Source organism: Rhinatrema bivittatum, chromosome 1 (genome assembly GCF_901001135.1).
Source record: "Rhinatrema bivittatum chromosome 1, aRhiBiv1.1, whole genome shotgun sequence".
NCBI lineage: Eukaryota > Metazoa > Chordata > Amphibia > Gymnophiona > Rhinatrematidae > Rhinatrema > Rhinatrema bivittatum.
In genome coordinates this window covers 161202320-161220016 of record NC_042615.1, presented here as the reverse complement: position 1 = coordinate 161220016, position 17697 = coordinate 161202320, and the positions used below count along the sequence as shown (strand labels likewise).

Genomic DNA, 17697 nt, shown 5'->3' with positions numbered 1-17697 from the left:
AGAAGGAGCAGCTAAACATCAGGGTACAGCATCAGGAAGTACTCATCGACTCTGCCATGCAGGCAAAGGAAACTGCCCAACAACAGTGCACGGACGCTGTTGTCAAACAAGGGTGAAGCTAAGTTACTGCTCTTTCTACCCGCTTACTATCAAGAGTAGCAGTAAACCTTGTTAAGGTTCACCAGGTGGTCATGGGTGCCCCTTTAGATTGGGACATTTTTGATGGACCCATTCCCTTTCCTTCCTGTGTGAGCCCTTCTGTGAAAGTGTGTACTCTTGAGACCAGGGAGACAAGTGAGGAAACGACTCTGATAGATGTGAATGAGGGGGCAAAACAAACACCATCTGGTTGGAAAAATGCATTATTCACGGCCCTCGGGAATAACGGAATCCCTAACCCACCCAGGTTAGATTATGAGCGACTGGTGGGGGAAACTGGAGTAATTCCAGGGAGTAAACAAGGAGATGTTAGAATATGAGGCCAGGCGATTCCCTTGGGGCAGCATACAGACAGCAGCCTGGGGAAGGGATTCTCCCCTGGGTAGCATGTTTATATCCATGTCAGGGACTCTAACACTGGAAGTGACAGCCAGGGAATTAGGACTTGAGTCCTCTGTCCACGCACTAGCTGTTAGCCACAGATATTATGCAGAGGGGAGGAGGAACAGAGGGGAGAGTTCCTTTGGGCACTCTTCTACTTGAATTATTTAACACATTTTTCCCAGATGAAGCAGCCTTTACCTATGATACTGGTGCTATGCAATGGAATAGTAATGCAGAGGGAATTAAAGTACTACAGAATTTAACTGCCCATAGGGCTATCATAACAAAGCACCCTGTACATCAGGCAGGTGATTTGCCGATTCCACCCAGTTACCAAAAGGCGTGGATTCTAGCTGCTGGGCCAGAAATTATCCCTATTGCCCAGACGCTTGCCACTATATTGTCAGTGGCAGGGGGCAAGGATTCACACCCCACATTTACTAAAGTGATGCAGTTACTAGGGCAGCATATGACTCTTACAGCTGATGTAGCCCCAGGGCATGTTCAGATTAAGCCAACTGTGATAAATCACAGAGCTGCAGTATTTGCAGTTTTGGAAAAGCCAATGCCAAAGGTTTTAAATGCTGATGTTGAGGAATTTACTGAAGAAATGAGTGAGGAGGAGGAGATAGACCCACCGGATTATTTGCCACCGGTGAATACTTTGTATGACAAATGTGCGTGGATAAAATCTCATGACTCATCTGGCTCCATTGCAGAAAGCAGGAGGGGCAAGGCCATATACCGTGGGTTGCTCTGGCGGTTAAATCTTTGCTGCAGTGCATCGCTACAAGCACCTGCTTTCACTGAAATTGATGAGACATCCAACATGTAGGAAACCAGCAGAAAGAGGAACACTGGAACACGTGCAGAGCAAGAACTCTGAAACACATACCTCGAGGATGTCTCTTGCTTACAGCTACACTTTGTGGACTCTTTTTATATATGCTGCATAATTCTATTCTTTAATTTTATATGTCTGATTAATATTGAGACTTACATTTACAGTTTTTCTGTGTGTGACAAACATTTTGGTGCCCTACCCACAAAAAATTGGTGCAGAGAATGTCTCTCCACCTGCTCATCAAAGGACAGGGCATTCTCTGAACTTGGTGAATTCATTTGTTGAAGTTGCCACTTATTGACATACAGGCCGATACAGTCTGGACGCGCATTTTCCACACGCTAGCTTTACCCCTTATTCAGTAAGGGGTAATAGAGCGTCGAAAACGCACGTTCAACACCCCCGAAACTAATAGCGCCCGCAACATGCAAATGCATGTTGATGGCCCTATTAGTTATTCCCGTGCAATTCAGTAAGTAAAATGTGCAGCCAAGCCGCACATTTTACTTTCAGAAATTAGCGCCTACCCAAAGGTAGGCGTTAATTTCTACCAGCACTGGGAAAGTGCACAGAAAAACAATAAAAACTGCTTTTCTGTACACCTTCCAACTTAATATCATGGCGATATTAAGTCGGAGGTCTCAAAAGTTAAAAATAATTTAAAAAAAAATTTTTTTAAATCGGCCTGCGGGTTGAAAACCGGATGCTCAATTTTGCCGGCAACCGGTTTCCGAACCCATGGCTGTCAGCGGGTTTGAGAACCGACGCTGGCAAAATTGAGCTTCGGCTGTCAAACTCGCTAACAGCCGTCACTCCTGTCAAAAAAGAGGCGCTAGGGATGCACTATTGTCCCTAGCGCCTCTTTTTTTACCACGGGCCCTAATTTGAATATTTATTTTACTGAATCGCGCGCACAGGAGAGTGAACACAATACAACATTCATAGAGTCCCAGATATGGAGAAGCCCCAAGATAGGGAGAGCTGGCCCTCGAGGAGCGAGTACCAGATCCCTGGAGGTAGAGAGACTTGTTGGCAAAGTACTCACACAGCGGTTCCACGTAGAAGATGGCACTGGTGCTGGAATGGGGGCAGGCCCTCAAGGAGAGAGTACCTGGTTCCAGGGAGACAGCTCTGAGGAGTAGATGATAATAGTACTCTCTGATGGTGTCTGTAGCGAATTCTTCCAAGTACAAGAGGAGATAGATGCAAGCAGCGAGTCAGGGAACATGGGCCCTCGAGGAGCGAGTCCCGGTTACCTGATAGCAACCTGAAAGAAACAAAGAGGCCCCCGAGGAGCGGGTACCCCATTAGCAGAAAGAGTCCAATGGGAGTTGAAGGCAGAGTAGCTGGGTACGGAGAGCGAATCCCATCCGTAAGATCACCTTTGCTAACTCAACGGCTAGCAATAAACAGTAAGCATAAATATCCGGGCAGCGTGACGTCATCACAGGGGGACGCCTCTGAGGAATGCGCCAATGAGGAAATAAGAATAAGGGTCGCGCAGCGTGTGCGCTCTAAGGTACCTGAAGAGCATGGCAGGAGGCAGCGCCCAAGCCGGTCCAGGGTCGCTGGAGAGGACGGCAGGCAGATGCCGCGGCAGCCAGGCGTCCATGAAGTGCAGAAGGAGTCGCAAGAAAGGAAAGGTAGGTGGCGTGAAGCCATCGGGAAGTGACAGTCGCAACAGTTTAGATTTTCCACAATGGTCTTTTCTTCCTTAAGTGTCCCTTTAACCCCTTGATCATGTTACAAACCAACCGATTATCTCACAGGCTTCCTGCTTCGGATATATTTTTAAATGTTTTTATGAGTTTTTGCTTCTAAGACCAACTTCTTTTCAAATTCTCTCTTAACTTGCCAATGCTAATGCTTTTTCCTATTTTCTTCAGATGGATCCTTCTTCCAATTTTTGAAGGTAGTTCTTTTGGCTAAAATAGTTTCTTTCACCTCACCTTTTACCCATGCCAGCAATCATCTGGCCTTCCTTCAAACTTTTCAAATTGAGGAATACATCTGGACTGCACTTTTAAAATGGTATTTTTAAAACATGGCCATGCCTACTGTGCACTCTTGGGGTAGATTTTAAAAGCCCTACATGCACCAAATCAGGGAGATACACACGTCTCTCAGGCCAGCTGAGGTATTTTTAAGAAGCGTCCATGGTCGCGAACATCTCCCAATACGAACATAAAACGTCCAAAAAGTGGTGGGGCGTGGGCACAGGCATTCCGGGAATTTAGATGGAAATCAGCACATATTTACTTACACAAGCACATGCTGGGGTCCCCTACCGCATAACTTTACTTCTGCCATAGATGACGTATAAATTATAAAACAAAAAAAAAAAACTAGGTCAGTCAGTGGGGTTTTAAGGGTTGGAGCAGGTAGGGTAAAAGAGAGGTTAGTTACTGGGGGGGGGGGGGGGGGCAGGAAGTCCTATCCTGTAACTGGCCAAAGTGGAAACGAACTGGTTTAACTGGTAATTGTATCAGCGTGGTTGTATATTAAAATCCCCCCATTTATGTGGTAGAAGCGGCATATGCACACATCCATATAAAATGGTGCGCAGATTTACGCGTGTCCAGCTGATTTTATAAATCGCACGCATCTTATATACCCACACGGCTGTTTTAAAGTTACCATCTTAACCTTTGTAGCTGCACCTTTCAGTTTTTTCTATTTTCCTCATTTTATCAGTCTCCCTTTTGCAGGTTTAGTGCTAGAGCTGTAGATTTAATTATTGTCCCCCTTGCAATCATTAAGTCAAATTTGATCATCTTATGATCACTATTGCCAAGTGGCCCCAACACTGTTACCTCTCACACCAAATCCTGCATTCCACTAAGAATTAGATCTAAAATGGCACCCTCTCTCATCCGTTCTTGAACCAATACTCTATGAAGCATGTCCTGTTACATCTACTCGGTCAATAATGGGGAAATTGCAATCTCTCATTATTACTGTTCTGCAGAAATTGGTTAGCTTCTCTAATTTCACTTAGGATTTCATCATTCATCTGCTCAATTTAGCCAGGTGGATGTTAGCATACCCCTATCGCTATACTCTTCCCCAGCACTCATGGGATTTCTACCCATAGGGATTCAACTGTATATTTAATCTCCAGCAAGATCTTTATCCTGTTGGATTCTATGCCATCCACCCACCAAGCTGATCAACCCTATCACTGCAATATAATTTGTACCCTGGTATAGCACTGTTCCATTGGTTTTCCTTCTTCCACCAGGTTTCTGAGATGCCAATTATGTCTACCTCTTCTTTAGTGCTATACACTCTCCCATCTTACTTCTTAGACTTCTGGCATTGACATACAGACATTTCAAAGTGTGCTTTTTGTATTTACAACCTGCGTATCAGTTGACAGGCATAATTTGGAGTGTTAATTCAGGTGGTTCTTTACTTATAAGCACGAACTCACTATGAACCTGGAAGATGTAGTAGGCCAGATTGACAAACTAAAGAGTAGCAAATCACCTGGACCGGATGGTATGCATCCTAGGGTACTGAAGGAACTCAAAAATGAAATTTCTGATCTATTAGTTAAAATTTGTAACCTATCATTAAAATCATCCATTGTATCTGAAGACTGGAGGGTGGCCAATGTAACCCCAATATTTAAAAAAGGCTCCAGGGGCAATCCGGGTAACTATAGACCAGTGAGCCTGACTTCAGTGCCGGGAAAAATAGTGGAAACTATTCTCAAGATCAAAATCGTAGACCATACAGAAAGACATGGTTTAATGGCACACAGTCAACATGGATTTACCCAAGGGACGTCTTGCCTAACAAATATGCTTCATTTTTTTGAAGGGGTTAATAAACATGTGGACAAAGGTGAACCAGTAGATGTAGTGTATTTTGATTTTCAGAAGGCATTTGACAAAGTCCCTCATGAGAGGCTTCTAAGACAACTAAAAAGTCATGGGATAGGAGGTGATGTCCTTTTGTGGATTACAAACTGGTTAAAAGACAGGAAACAGAGAGTAGGATTAAATGGTCAATTTTCTCAGTGGAAAAGGGTAAACGGTGGAGTGCCTCAGGGATCTGTATTTGGACCGGTGCTTTTCTATATTTATATATATATATCTATATAAAAAAAAAATATATATATATATATATATATATATATATATATATATATATATAAAAAAATATATATATATATATCTATATATATATAGATATATATATAGATATTGTGATGAGTTGAGCCAGAGCGGAGTGTTTTCCTCAATGGGACTTTGCAGGAAGGAAACTACATTTCCCAGATGCCCTGGTAGTCAGCCTCAGGAAGGGTTGGGGGCAGGGAAACACAGAGGCGGTGTCTTCCTAGGAAGGGGCACTCTATCTGACATAAAGAGAGTAGCCCTCCAAAGAGAAAGAGAGAAGAGAGCTGGAGGGAAGGCAAGTAAGATCCAAAGCCTGAGGCTGGGGGATGGTGCCCAGGCAGACCTTTTCCACTAAAAGCTAAGTCAGCTCTAACAGATGGTTTTTAGAACTGCACAGCAAGGGGAGCTTGTGGCAGCGAAAAGAGTTGTTTTACTTAATTAAGGCAGCTGGAGGAAAAGAGGTAATTAGGACCTGGCAGTTGGCCTAAGGAGACGTTCCTGCAGTGGGGGGAGGTTTCAGTACTATGTTTTACTTGGGGGAAGAAGAATGTACTGGGGGAAAAACCTACTTTGCCCACATGATGTGCAGGGGAAAGTATGCTAGAAACTCAGAGTGAGAAGCGTGGTTGGTATTACTTGTTAAGTTGTGTGTTTTTCCTCTCTGTGGAGTTTGCTTTAATTAATAAACTTCAATACATAAGAAGCTTCTGCCTGAATGTAATATGTTATGCTAAAGGGCTGCCAGGGAGGTGACCCTTATTCTAGTGGAGGATGAGGGAAGTTTGGTCTCAGGGGCCTAGTTGTAAGAGGGCCTTCCCTTACAAGTGGTGCTGACCCATAGCCTCCTTGCCTTATGGTTATCCCCCACTCCTGTCTCGCTGGAGAAACTTCAGGGAGGGATCTGCTATAAAGGACTTTGTGGAAGCAGTCCTTGATAATTAGCCCCGAGCCCGAAGTCACCGCTGAGGACCTGCCACCAGGGGCACCATCATCACCACAAGATATATATATAATATAGAAAAGCACCGGTCCAAATACAGATCCCTGAGGCACTCCACCGTTTACCCTTTTCCACTGACAAAACTGACCATTTAATCCTACTCTCTGTTTCCTGTCTTTTAACCAGTTTGTAATCCACAAAAGGACATCGCCTCCTATCCCAAGACTTTTTAGTTATCTTAGAAGCCTCTCATGAGGGACTTTGTCAAATGCCTTCTGAAAATCCAAATACACTACATCTACCAGTTCACCTTTGTCCACATGTTTATTAACCCCTTCAAAAAAAATGAAGCATATTTGTTAGGCAAGACGTCCCTTGGGTAAATCCATGTTGACTGTGTGCCATTAAACCATGTCTTTCTATATGATCTGGAAAGGAATAGGACGAGTGAGGTTATCAAATTTGCGGATGATACAAAATTATTCAGAGTAGTTAAATCACAAGCAGACTGTGATACATTACAGGAGGACCTTGCAAGACTGGAAGATTGGGCAGCCAAATGGCAGATGAAATTTAATGTGGACAAGTGCAAGGTGTGGCATATAGGGAAAAATAACCCTTGCTGTAGTTTCACAATCAGATCGATACTCTAAGGCCGCGGTAGAAACAGTGCGGCAGTGTCAGGCGCACCCTCGTTCCCCGCACGCACAGTTCTCTTCACCTACCGCTCGATACTCTCTTCAAATTGCATGCAAATGCATGCCGCGGCTGCGAAGCCTTAGGCAAGCGTTAGGCCCGCGCAACCCATTTTACTGTATAGAGCGCCTATACAGTATCCTGGGTTCGCGGACCTAACGCTTCACGGCCGCGCTGGTATCTGTCATTTCAAATGTCATTTCAAATGACATTTGAAATGACAGGTACCAGGAAGTGGACAGTTATGTTCCCCGATGCTCGGCAAACTTTCCCCCAGCCCCCGCTCACCTGCCCTGGCCCCGTCCGGTCTCCGGTGCAGCCCCAGTCCTGTCTCCTCCTCCCGAAGCAAAAAAAAAAAAAACGAAAAAGTAGCAAGGCTCGGGCCTGCTACGGTAGTCCCTTCTCCCTTCTCCTCTCCTCCCGATTTCGGCGCTCAAGGCGGCCGGGTGGGCGTGCATTCATCCAGGCAGAGCGAGCCGGCGGCGAAAGCGGCCTCCGGCTCCCTCTGCCTGGATGAATGCACGGCCCCCGCCGGCAGTGAATGAATGCCCTTGCGATTTCGGCGCTCAAGGCAGTCACATGACGTGACGTCACGCCTTGAGCGCCGAAATCGCACGGGCATTCATTCACTGCCAGCGGGGGCGGGCATTCATTCGCCGCCGTGCATTCATTCGCCGCCGGCTCCCTCTGCCTGGATGAATGCACGCCCACCCGGCCGCCTGTTTTTCTTGCGCGGGTATTGTATTGGCCTGCAAAGAAGAAAAGTTGGAAAGCTATGACCACAAATGCTCTTAGTCCGGGCAATAAAATCCCAGAGCTGCGGGCCTTAATGGTGGAGCAGACTTGTATATTGTTGCTGTTATGTAAACATGATTGGGAGACGGCCATCACTGGATATAAGTTGTTAAGGAAGGACAGAAAAGGGGGAGGAGTAGTTCTTTATGTCAAAAACAATATCCAAGCATCTGAAATGCAAGGGATGTGGGGTATGGAAGAAGTATTATGGGCTGTCCTAAAAAAAAAGAAGATGGTGCTTCCATTTACACTGGGGTGGTCTGTAGGCCCCTGACTTAAATAGAAGAACTGAACAGAGATGTAATTGAAGACATCCAAAATTTGGGAAAGAAGGGTGAAGTGTTGCTCATTGGTGATTTTAATCTGCCAGATGTGGATTGGAGCATCCCTTCCGTGGAATCTACAAGAAATAGAGAGCTGGTTGATGCCCTTCAAGGGGCTCTGCTCAAACAATTGGTAATGGAGCCTACTAGGGAAGGTGCGATACTCGACTTAGTGCTAACTAATGGGGATAATGTCTCTAATGTCCGGGTAGGCGCTCATGGTATGGTTTAATTTTATTTTATTCTCTCCCATGTTGTATCCCAATTTGCATTTTGAAGTTCAAGTTCCTGTATCCCAGTTATATGTATTCCCTTGTTCCTTGTAACGCTTCCATGCGACTTTCAGTTTCATTGTAAACCGGTGTGATTTGTATTTTATACACGAACGTCGGTATAAAAAAGTTAAAAATAAATAAATAAATAAATAAATAAATAAATCTAACACACTAATAAAAATATAGACATTAACATAACAGGTCTCCTAATCATCCTCCTGCATATAACTCTCTGAGTTCTTACAAGACACTGTCAAATAAATATAAAACTAATATGACAACACAAAAAAACCCAAAATATTAAATGCACACTCAGATGAAAACATTTAGTTAACAGAGCCTTAATCTTACCCTTTTAATGCTCCAAAATATGCAAATACCAACAAACCAAATCATTTTTAAAAACAAAATAGTACCTTCGGCAGTTATTTAAACCTAAAAACTCCCCCCTCAAAATGAAGTTCTTTTGTAAGGGAGCTCAAGAGGCCAGCGCCACACACAAAAAGACTTGCATAGATACAGGTGCTAATCAGCCAACAATCCCTAATTGATGGAGGTACAAAGTTGATAATCATTGCTGGATCTTAAATTCTGTCCTAGAGAATACAATCTGATTTCCTAAACAAATATTGTTGGCCTAAACCATGTAAAGCTTTACAAATCAGAACTAAAATGACTGGTGACTCTAAAACCCATAACTAGCCTTTCAGCTACATTCTGAATCAGTTGTAGGCTATATAGTGTTTTCAGAAGTAGGCCTACAAAGAGTTTCAGTAATCTATAGTAGACATCACTAAAGCTTGACGAACTGTCTTAAGCTGGTAATTCAACAGAAAATGTTTCAAGCTGTGCTTGAACTATGCTTTTTGAGCAAACAGATATGTAGGTATTTTAAACCTAAACAGATATCTAAAATAACACTCAGACTTCTTACATAGGGTTTTGTAGTAAGAGTTTCATGATCTAGTTTGATCTGTAGATCTGATAAATTTAAATGATGACCTACTAATACAAAGGATCTCAAATCTTGGAAGCATTAAGGGTAAATTTCATTGTCATCCAAGATGAGATCACAGCAAGACAGTCAATAATACAGTGGATTCTGTGGGGAAAATTAACAATTCTAAAAGAAAGGAGGACGAGCCAAGATGATTAGAAGAGATCAGATTCTTTACTATAGAGAAAAGTTGGTGACGTCAACTATCAAAGGAGGAGTTGTACTTCCTTATAGTTCCGAGGGAAAATCATTCAGAAGATTGGTCCACTTTAAGTATTTTATTCATTGTATAAAGCTGGCTCAATATTCAAGTCAGAAGAAGCTGTTCACAAGATAAGCATTGTAAAGAGTCTTCAGTCCCCCGATATGGAACCTTGTTTCGCACAAAGCTGAGTCAGGGAGGACTCATATCTGCCCAGTAAATAGCAAAAGGATAGCAATGTAAATCACAACGTATACAAGATTTTAGGACACTGTAAATACATTTCAATCTCAGCAATAAATAGAGAGCAAGCCTTATTTACAATATAGCAGGCTTATTAATTCTGAGAGCAGACAGAAAAGGTTCTATGAGACTGAATGACCAAAGTATATATATATATAAATTCTAATTGATGCCAAAAAGTCATGTGATCAATGGGACCAATCCCATTACTCCATATCAGAAATACAGACCCAAATAATATCAAAATATTGTAAATTAACAAGTGAAAATACCTTACAAAAAACACTCCAGACCATCTCTTGATTTAAACCAGAAGGAGAACGTGTTTGAAGTGTATGTATTCAACATCGTTCATGCTGGAGCAGAAATCTTGAGAAATCAGCTCCACGGGAGGAAGGTTTACAAAATTCTATAGTAAATAACTGTAGGTCAGAAAGGGAATGTAATAATGAAGCCCAGTGTACTGCCAAAGATTATTCTTCTCGATACTACCTAATGCAGCTACAGTGTTCAAAGATTTGCGTTTTCAACATATAGTTTTGGGCATGAGCATATGACAACATAATTTAATCTACTTGAAATACAGTCAGAGGTGAAATAAAGCATAAACTGTTGCTGTGTGGTTGGATGGGTAAAAGTAGTATGGGATAAGAATAAATCACATGCTTTACAGTGCGCACAGAGTTTGTGTCCCAAATACAGTCTTGGACGTTCTAAGGTGGGTGGTATTCCGAGGATATTAGAATGTCTCTGAAATTGCATCCTCAGCAAAAGGAAAAGTGGGGAGGTTCCTTAAAAATATTATGTGGAGAAGACATTGCCAATGATGGAAGATATTTGTCCAGAGAGAGAAGAGTAAGGGAGGGCACAGGTGATTCTATCCTCAGCGATGGAATTCTGTAGTTGAAATAAAAGATCCCTGTTAATATAAAGGGCTATTTTGAAAGCTGATTTAATAATGCATGTTGGGTAACCATGAGACTCAAAGTGGGCACAGTGTTTGCTTGTGTGATGTAATCACTTCTAAAGGCGCATATCTGGCACAATCTAAAAAATTGGCCTACTGCAATGTTATTGCGAGTGAGAGGAATATAGTAGGTGGTATAAGAATTGATGTTCTACCTCAGCCATATATTTTTGAGGGTCCAGCCATGTCAACCTTAGCTTGGATAAAGGAGTGTTTATCCTCCAAGGCTGCAGCTTTATAGGTTTTAGCACTAATCACATAACTGAACTTATCAGCCTCTGACTGATTTCCACCAGCACCTTTCAATCCATATACAGCATGGATGGGCAACCTTCAGCCAGCAGGCCAGAATAGGCACATCTCGCCTTTTTGTTTTTTGCAGCCTGCCTTCTCAAATTGCTTTTCAGGGTCTCCAGCCCACTGACTAGTTTTATTAATCTTTATTTCTTTATTGCGGTTAGTCCAGCACATTTAAGTTTATCTGGAGTTTCTGAACCTCCCCCAAACATTTAACCCAATGGCAGGAGCTCTCTAATGCTCCTTGCCTTCTACCCTTGCTCATCCCAGTGTCCAGGTGCTCTCTGTACAGTGGCGGTATAGACAGCACTGAAACTCGCACTTCACTTCTAGATTTCACAGCGATCGCTACAGTCACCATGTGTGCATTCCAAAGCCTCTCTCTGCTCTGCTAATTTTTTCTCTTCTGCATTGGACGCCTAATGGCAGAGCTCCCACTGCATTTCTGTCCTTGATCAGACTCCTGCTGCTCTCTCTCTGCCACTGGCCGATTCCAGCAGTAGCCCCTCAATGCCAGCTCTCCCTAGAGCAGCAGGAACTGCATGACTATCTTCCCAATGTACTTCCAATTCTGGACCCAAATGTTTCCTATGAGTCCATGCCAAAGAGAAAAAAAAAGAAGCCTCAGGGCTGTTGTCGGTCAAAGAGAGGAACAGGCCCCTAGCATGAGTGAGAGAGAGAGAGTGTAATTGCTTCAGAGAGGAGTGTGTGTGGGGGCAAAAGTGAAAGACATATGCATAGGCTCCAAGGAGGACACCTCCCCTACAGAAAAAGACATACATATATATACACACACACACACACACACACACACAATCTCTCGAGAAGCTCCAAGGGGGAACACCCCCCCCCCCCCCGGCCTCGGTACAGAGAAGAGTCAATAATGTGGCCTCCATTAAAAAATGAAGTTTGTCCACCCCTAGTCTACAGGAACATTTCAGCTCCCACAGTTCAGTACTGAACCATGAGGAGGAATTCACCAGATCAACCACATGAGATTTTGTTGGGGATCCAGCGTACCATAAAAGCTGATGAATGTTGTTAGGTTTCACTTTCTGCTGATCCTTGAAACCAACTACCAAATCAATCTTGTCAGTGAAAATACTGGGGTCAATCTATTTCCTAAATTTACAATGTGACACCCAGAAAAACCATCACTCAAGTATGGAAGACCTGGAGAGTTGAATTTAATTTCATGGTGATCTGACCAAACACATCAGACCTATTTCCACATCAGAAATTGTCATATAGATATTCCAGTTCAGGGGATAGAATTTCAGGTCCATAGCATGACAGGCATTGTCGGTAATTTTGGTAATTACCTCAGACAAATTCAAGGCCATTAATGCTGAAAGTAAAGTCTGTGCCTTTCCCATCCCTGAAACATCTGCATGGACATTGAATTCCACCAGGATAGCTAAGCTGAGGAACTCTAACAACCACATTCTGAGAGTTGTAAAAGTGAAGCTCTCTTCATATCAGAGACACAAAACATTTTAAACAAATAGCACGTCTATTAGCCTTCCCCATTTTAAGTTCAATAAGTTCTACACCCTCAATCTGTTTCCACAGAATGCATTATACGCTGGGACAATATTCTCAAGAATAATACCTACTTCCCTTGTTCTCTTATCCCTCCCATTTCCCAGCACAATCTGATGGAAGGAAAAATAACCTGGGGACAAGCTTGTGTCTAATAAAGCCACGACTTGGTGAAGCACAAAATGTTTATACTTTGATAACCATTCAGAACCAGTACACGTCTGCTGCATGTGTCCAGTAATATGAATAGATGCATCTTCCAGTACTGACATACATGGTCATTCAGTCCAAACTTTTCCAGTACTGACATACAAGGTATGGTACAAGGGTGAACATTTACATATATTTATTTTGTACTTTATTATTATTTAATGTGATACCCTTCATCCAAAGCTTCCTGTAGCAACTGAGGACATGGTGGATGCAAAGCAAATTCCAGGAAAAACCTGTGATGTTTTGCATGTAACTAGAGCTTGTGAACAGCATCACAGAGCAAGATTTCTATTAATAGCAGATAAATAACTATATTTACCTGGGCAGCAGGAAGCCTAGTTAGCATGAAGGGTGTGATGGGAATAGCAGGAGCCTACTTAGAATGATTAGAAGGATGCAGTATCGGGAAATCTAGTTACAATTGGGTCCTCAAGAGGATTCTTGGTTATTTAGGGTAACAAATCAAAGCGGAGTCGCTGTTTTAGGATTCTCAATAGGAAGCACCCCAACAAAAGATAGGATTCCTTGCTTGCTATATCCACTTATTAGGTAACACTAGGGTTTACATGTAAAATACACAAGTGCATTTAAACAAAACAATATATATTTACTTACTTGATAGTATCAGACAGCAGGCACAGCTTGAGGAATGGACCGTGGTGTTCTAAATTTTATCACCCTACTACCAAACAACTATTTTTGCTTTTTCCTTCAACTCATTTTAATGAAAATGATACAAACCAAACCATACTCATATGGAATGTGGTGGTCTTTCATTCCCTTCCCGAGGGTGGTGCAGGTCCCTTGGCGGATAAAGACTGAAGGGGCTGATGAAGCAAGAGGGTAGGTGATCTAAGAACGCCGTGTGGGCAAAAAGTGGATTAGACACCAGATGTAGTCCAAAAATTCTTTATTTGAATGGAGACACAAGATTCATACTATCGCCCCGACTCAGGCCGAGTTTCGCCCCCCACGGGGCTTGCCTCAGGGGCTGTATGTAGATTTATATAAATTCTATATTCAATATATTCTTATATCATGATTCAAGTGTCAGATAGCCTCAGTAGCACACTCTCATTCATTGCCAATTCTTGACGTATGTAAAGCAGCAACATGGAGTTCTCTTCACACCTTTGCAGCTCATTACTTATAGTCCCGAGCCCAGTGCCATGTCCTGTGACCTGTTGGGACCTCCCAGCATGGCTCCTGGTGTCCTGCTCCTCGGGACTATAAGTAATGAGCTGCAAAGGTGTGAAGAGAACTCCATGTTGCTGCTTTACATACGTCAAGAATTGGCAATGAATGAGAGTGTGCTACTGAGGCTATCTGACACTTGAATCATGAAGGAGTTAATAAACATGTGGATAAAGGTGAACCGGTAGATGTAGTGTACTTGGATTTTCAGAAGGCGTTTGACAAAGTTCCTCATGAGAGGCTTCTAGGAAAAGTAAAAAGTCATGGGATAGGTGGCGTTGTCCTTTCGTGGATTGCAAATTGGCTAAAAGACAGGAAACAGAGAGTAAGGATTAAATGGGCAATTTTCTCAGTGGAAGGGAGTGGACAGTGGAGTGCCTCAGGGATCTGTATTGGGACCCTTACTGTTCAATATATTTATAAATGATCTGGAAAGAAATACGACGAGTGAGATAATCAAATTTGTGCAGATGACACAAAATTGTTCAGAGTATTAAATCACAAGCAGATTGTGGATAAATTGCAGGAGACCTTGTGAGACTGGAAAATGGGCATCCAAATGGCAGATGAAATTTAATGTGGATAAGTGCAAGGTGATGCATATAGGGAAAAATAACCCATGCTATAATTACACACCGATGTTGGTTTCCATATTAGGTGCTACAACCCAAGAAAGAGATCTAGGTGTCATAGTGGATAACACATTGAAATCGTCGGTTCAGTGTGCTGCAGCAGTCAAAAAAAGCAAAACAGAATGTTGGGAATTATTAGAAAAGGAATGAGAATAAAACGGAAAATGTCATAATGCCTCTGTATCGCTCCATGGTGAGACAGCACCTTGAATACTGTGTACAATTCTGGTCGCCGCATCTCAAAAAAGATATAATTGCGATGGAGAAGGTACAGAGAAGGGCCTACCAAAATGATAAGGGGAATGGAACAACTCCCCTATGAGGAAAGACTAAAGAGGTTAGGACTTTTCAGCTTGGAGAAGAGACGACTGAGGGGGGATATGATAGAGGTGTTTAAAATCATGAGAGGTCTAGAACGGGTAGATGTGAATCGGTTATTTACTCTTTCGGACAGTAGAAAGACTAGGGGACACTCCATGAAGTTAGCATGGGGCACATTTAAAACTAATCGGAGAAAGTTCTTTTTTACTCAACGCACAATTAAACTCTGGAATTTGTTGCCAGAGAATGTGGTTCGTGCAGTTAGTATAGCTGTGTTTAAAAAAGGATTGGATAAGTTCTTGGAGGAGAAGTCCATTACCTGCTATTAAGTTCACTTAGAGAATAGCCACTGCCATTAGCAATGGTTACATGGAATAGACTTAGTTTTTGGGTACTTGCCAGGTTCTTATGGCCTGGATTGGCCACTGTTGGAAACAGGATGCTGGGCTTGATGGACCCTTGGTCTGACCCAGTATGGCATTTTCTTATGTTCTTATGTTCTTATATAAGAATATATTGAATATAGAATTTATATAAATCTACATACAGCCCCTGAGGCAGCCCCGTGGGGGGCGAAACTCGGCCTGAGTCGGGCGATAGTATGAATCTTGTGTCTCCATTCAAATAAAAGAATTTTTGGACTACATCTGGTGTCTAATCCACTATTTGCCCTAAAGACTGAAGGGGCCATCTTCATTGAGAATGAGCCTCTTTTAGCCTGGAAGTCTGGAGCCAGGAGGCCCATGCAGTACTAAAAATTCCCCATCTCCCCACTGGATCCTAAATGCATCACCTCCGCACAAGCCAGACAGAGGACTTGAAAATGAATCTTGTGTGTCATACAGCACATTGGCCACGTGATTTGACCATTGCAGATTAACCCTCTGTATTCTGAGATTTTATTTTTAATTTAATGTTTGTAGCTGCAGTAATATTCCATCACAATGTAAAGTTATACAAGCCACTAAGAGAGTCTAATTTTAACAGATCATAGCAAGCTGATGGAACACTTTCCTGTGACCCTCTAATATCATATTCATAAGAGGGAAATCAGTATTACTTGCTATAGAGATGTCTCAATTTTATCTCTAAAACTGTTTTTCAAGAGAATCCACAAACAATATGTTAGTAAACAATGAGGAAGTGTGGTCTAGAGACAGAACCCTATTACGGAGGTGAGTGGGGGGCTAGAATGGGCTGCCATAGCCATCAGCTGCTTTGCCAGACTGAGACATTTAAACCCGCAGTGAGCCTCAGGATACCCAGGCTCCCAAGACCTACCCTCCGAACAGACACAGAAGCCCCACCAATTTGAATCATCATCTTTGAGGAGACTATACACCGCCTCAACAGCCACCTTAGGTGGCTTATCACCGGAGAAAACCAAAGCGGGTGAGCCAAAGGAAGTCACCCCTTGGAGAGCTCCTTCCAGATATTTTTTGGGAGTGTTTGGGTGATTACCAAATTTTTGAGATATGTGTTAGGATAAGAGTATTAGAGTTAGACAGCATAATGGAATTAATTATATTAAAGGCATAGGCAAATATGACCCTAATTAAGCATAGAGATTAGACCTCCTTATAGAGATCAGGAGAGGAGTTTGGTGCCAGCAGAGATCCATTCACAGGGATAGAGTATTGCAATATCTGGTCTTTTAAGAATATAACCACCATACTGAATCAGACAAAGGGTCCATCAAGCCCAGTATCCTGTTTCCAAGTGGCCAATCCAGGTCAGGATTCTATATAGTAGATAGATTCCATGTTGCTTACACCCAGGGATAAACAGTGGCATTCCCCAAGCCTACCTAGTTAATAACAGTTTATGAACATTTCCTCCAAGAACTTGTCCTAACCTTTTTAAAAACCAACCACACTAGGGGGCAAACCAAGATGGCGGCATAACGGATCGGTGAAACGCCAGCTATCTCTGAACCTCTCTTAAAAGCTTTTCTTTGCCCGATAATGCCTTCCAAGAGAAAGGGAAAGGTGAGGGTGTTCCCTCCAGAGCCCTTACCTGGACCTAATCAGCTTGACATCGTGCGTTTCCTGGCCCAGACAGTGAGTTTGGAGGGAGCCGAGGAGGCCATTGCGAGCCCTGCAGCAGGAGAGCGGAGTGCGTCGCCGGCAGAGACTTCCCTCAGCCCTGATCTTCGCGCACCTCCGGCGCAGCGACCCCACCGGGGCTCCTGCTCAGTCGCACTCGGATGACGCGTCCGGGGCGCCAGAGCTGGAGGGAGTGAGCCCTGGAGCAGCGGAAGGAGAAGGACCGCCCGAGTGCAGGCGGACCCCGAGGTAGTTGGAGTGGGGCCTGGTGCATCGGGAGAGCCCCCGGTGGAGGAGGGGGAGGCTCGAGAAGCTGGAGAGAACATCATTCTCCCGATCACTGCTGGTGAGTCAGCGTTGGGAACATCGAGGCCCGGGGCTGTGACACTTGAAGCCATATGGGACCTGGTTGCAGGCCAGGGACTCTCGCTAACCAGATTGGAGAAGAAAGTAGACTCCCTTAATTACAATATACAACAGAAGATATTGGGGATTCAAGTACAG

At 43.3% G+C, this 17697-nt stretch overlaps 1 protein-coding gene across 1 annotated transcript in view; it reads right to left on the bottom strand.

Annotated features, from left to right (window-relative positions):
- Positions 1 to 17697, bottom strand: part of RFC1 (replication factor C subunit 1) — a 311481-nt gene that overhangs the window by 116620 nt on the left and 177164 nt on the right. The window lies entirely within an intron of this gene.